This window comes from Miscanthus floridulus, chromosome 6 (genome assembly GCF_019320115.1).
Source record: "Miscanthus floridulus cultivar M001 chromosome 6, ASM1932011v1, whole genome shotgun sequence".
In the NCBI taxonomy this organism is placed as follows: Eukaryota; Viridiplantae; Streptophyta; class Magnoliopsida; order Poales; family Poaceae; genus Miscanthus; species Miscanthus floridulus.
Genome location: NC_089585.1, coordinates 123,460,669 through 123,464,932, shown reverse-complemented (window position 1 = coordinate 123,464,932; position 4,264 = coordinate 123,460,669).

Here is a 4,264-nt window from a genome sequence, read left to right as displayed (position 1 = left end):
TCACTGCGGTTGCAATGCTTTTGCGCGGTGTTCCCAAGCCCATCGACCCCTAGGAGCGGGTAGTCTACCAGAACCTCTGGGTTTTAGTAGAAGCCGTCGTTGTTCAATAGGCGGAAAGCTCCGCATCGCGACTCCGACACGCGCCCTCTCTCCCCACTGGGGGAACAGGGACGCGCTAGACAGATCGCTCCATCCGCTCACCGCTACAGCTGCCAGGTGTGGCTCGGGAGGCAACAGTCGCGCCTTAGTCTGACCTAGCGCCTGCTCCACACCGACTGCCGATACACGAGCGCCTCGGTCCGCACCAGGACGCTCATAGCATCGTCGACAACCAGCATCGGGCCTGGCATGATGATGACGTACATCGGGCGGCGGTGAGAGCAGGTGACATGGATCTCGGCCAAACCATCGAGGGGAGCGGTGAAATGCGCCCCAGGCATGGTCGTCGGCTGGACGACTGTAGTCCTAGCCCTGAAGGCTCGGGGCCATGGGCCTTTGACTAGTGTATCCGGAGAGAGCCGTTCCCACAGTGCTTCCGACCGCCCACCAACATCACCAAGTACACCGGGGAGACAAACCCCGGTATTTGGCTTGATGATTTTCGGCTCGCTTGCTGAGCCAGAGGGGTGGATGATGACTATTTCATCATTTAGTATCTCCCCATCTATGTGGGGGAATATGTTCGGGCATGGATTGAATTCCTCCCACATGACAGCATCCGTGACTGGGCGGACCTCAAGAGAGTCTTCGTCGGGAATTTCCAGAGGACGTATGTCTGCCCTGGGAACTCCTGGGACCTCAAGAGTTGCCAGCAGGAGCCTAGCGAGTCCCTATGGGACTACATCCATAGGTTCTCCCAAGGATGTAACTCCCTCCCTGATGTCATCGACGCGGATGACATCAGCGCATTCCTCTCCGAGACGACCTGCGAGTCCCTGATCCACAAGCTTGGATGCCTGAAGCCCCATACCACCCATGACCTGCTCAACATCACCACTAACCATGCCTTCGGCAGGGAAGTGGTCAGAGCAATCTTCAAAGGGGGCTGGGACAAAAGCAAGGCCAAGCGCATGGACCAAGACGAGGGCCCCTCCACACAGAGGGGCAAGAAGAACAAAAAGGACCGGCGCCGATGGGACATCACCGTGTTGGTCGCCGCAACTGACCGCACGGGCAAGCAGCCCCAATAGGGCTTGCCTGACCACTTCAACAAACTCATGGATAGCCCATGCACCAACCACGCCTACCCCGTCAAACACCTCTACAAGGACTGCGAGCTCCTCAAACATTTCCTACGATAGGCCGGTGGGCAGAAAGAAGGGGACGGCAAAGAGGCAGCAGCCAAGAAAGGAGGCACGACGGGCAAGGACAGAGATGGTTTCCCCGACACTGATGAATGCATCATGATCTTTGATGGATCCGACGTCATCTAGTCCATGTGCCAGCACAAGGTACGCTATAGGGAGGCACACGCCGCCGAGACGGCCATCCCCTCCTTCCTCAGCTGGTCGAAATCTCCGATCACCTTCTATCAGAGGGACCATCCCTCCCATGTCATGAGACTAGGACGCTACCCGCTCATCGTCGATCCCATCATCCGCAAGAAGCACCTCACCAAGGTGTTGATGGACAGAGGCAGCAGGCTCAACATCCTCTACGTCGACACCTTCGACGCCATGCGCATCCCTCAATTGGAGCTCCACCTGGCGGGCTCTCCCATCCACGGAGTGATCCTAGGAGCATAGGCATACCCGCTCGGGCAGATAGACCTACCCGTCATGTTCGGCAGCCGAGCCAACTTCCGCTCGGAGGTCCTCACCTTCGAAGTGGTGAACTTTCTAGGGTCCTTCCACGCCATCTTGGGGCAGCCATGCTATGCCAAATTCATGGCAATCCCCAACAACACCTACCTCAACCTGAAGATGCTGGAACCGAACGACGTCATCACCATGAGCAGTGCCTTCTCGCACGCCTTCACGTGCGATCGCGAGCACTATGAGCTCACCACTATGGTCGTCAACTCATCCGAGCTCCCGCGGCTCGGGGAATCATCGATCCTGGTAGTCCCAGACTGCAACAAACCCACCTCCTCGATGGCCTTCCAATCGCTCGAGGAAACCAAGGCGGTGGGAATCGACCCCACCGACCCAACCAAGATGGTTTGGATCGGGACCCAGCTCCCGGCCAAATAGGAACGCAAGCTCGTCGACTTCCTACACGACAACCGCGATGTCTTCACATGACAACCTTCTGACATGCCAGGCATACCACGGAAGGTCGTCGAGCACGCACTGTGCCTCATCTCGGGCTTGAAGCCCGCCAAACAGCGCCTATGTCGATTCAACGATGAGAGGCATAGGGCCATAGGCGAAGAGATTGCCAAACACTTGGCAGCTGGATTCATTAGAGAGGTATTCCACTCCGACAGGCGTGCTAATCCCATTCTTATTAAAAAGAAGACCTAGAAGTGGAGAATGTGTGTTGATTATACTGGCCTCAACAAAGCATGTCCAAAGGATCACTTTCCTTTGCCGCGCATAGACCAGATAGTCGACTCCACCTCGGGTTGCGAGATCCTATCCTTTCCAGTTGCCTACTCAGTCTATCACCAGATCACGATGAAAGAGTTTGATCAGCTCGCAACCTCGTTCATCACCCCGTATGGTTCGTACTGCTACGTAACCATGCCATTCGGCTTGAAGAACGCTGGTGCCACCTACCAAAGGTGCATGCAGCAATGCTTCGCCGACCAAATCGACCTGCTCGATTAGCCTGACCAAACTGAGCAGCCAAGACCAACGATCGCCGTCTATGTTGATGACATAGTGGTCAAAACAACTCAAGCCTATGACCTGATCACAAACTTGGCCGCAACATTCATGAACCTCCGAAGATTCAACATCAGGCTGAATCCTGAAAAATGTGTTTTTGGGGTTTCAAAGGGGAAGCTGCTAGGATACATTGTGTCCGAGCGCGGCATCGAGGCCAACCCTGAAAAAATCACGGCCATCTCCAACATGGGTCCCATACGCAACGTCAAGGGCATGCAAAGGCTCACCGGCTGTCTGGCTGCCCTAAGTTGATTCATCTCCCAGCTCGGCAAATGGGGGATGCCACTCTACAAGCTCCTCAAAAAGACAGACACTTTTGTCTGGACTAAGGAAGCCTAGCAGGCCCTGGAGAGCCTCAAAGCGTCCCTGATGTCAGCCCCAATCCTCGTTGCTCCCGAACAGGGAGAACCCCTTCTCCTCTACATCGCAGCCAGCAACCATGTAGTAAGCGTCGCGCTGGTCATCGAAAGGGAGGAGCCGGGACACCAACTTAAGGTCCAATGGCCCATATACTTCATCGGGGAAGTACTCACTGACCCCAAGGTCCGGTACCCCTAGGTGCAGAAACTCCTATACGCCATGCTGATAGCGACTCGGAAGCTCCTGCACTACTTCACCGACCATGAAGTCACGGTCGTCACTTCATACCCACTCGGGGACATCATCCGCAACCGCGACGCCGCGGAATGGATCTCTAAGTGGGCACTCGAACACATGGGGCCACAACATGAGGTACATCCCCTATACTGCCATTAAATCTCATGCTCTCACAGATATTGTCGCCAAATGGATAGAGGTACAGCTACCGACCCTAGACATCACCCACGAGTACTGGACGATGTACTTCGATGGGTCCGTAATGGCATCCAGCTTGGGGGTTGGAGTGGTTCTGATCTCCCTGGACAAGAGTAGGCTCCGCTATGCCATCCGCCTCCACTTTTTAGCCTCAAACAACACTGCGAAGTATGAGGCCCTCATCAACGGACTACGTATCGCAATCGAGCTCGGTGCTATGTGACTCTATGTTCGCGGCGACTCAGAGCTAGTCGTTGATCAGGTCATGAAGGAGTCCTCCTGCAAAAGACCCCTCATGGCAGCATACTGCCAAGAGGTGCGCAAGCTTGAGGACAAATTCCAGGAGATTGAGCTACATCACGTCCCTCGAAGGGACAACGATGCCCCCGATTTTCTTGCGAAATTGGCCGCCAGGCGGGATCAATCCCCAAGCGGGGTCTTCATCAATGATGTCCATGAGCCATCCGCCTGCATCCTAGAAGGTCCGATCCAAACACACCCCAATGCCCAGCCGGCGCTCGGGGGCTTCGACCCCAATGCTAAGCCAGCACCCGGGGGCTCCGACCCCAGCGCCAAGCCGATGCTCGGGGGCTTCGATCCCATTACCCCCATGATGACGTCACCCACAAACATCACCA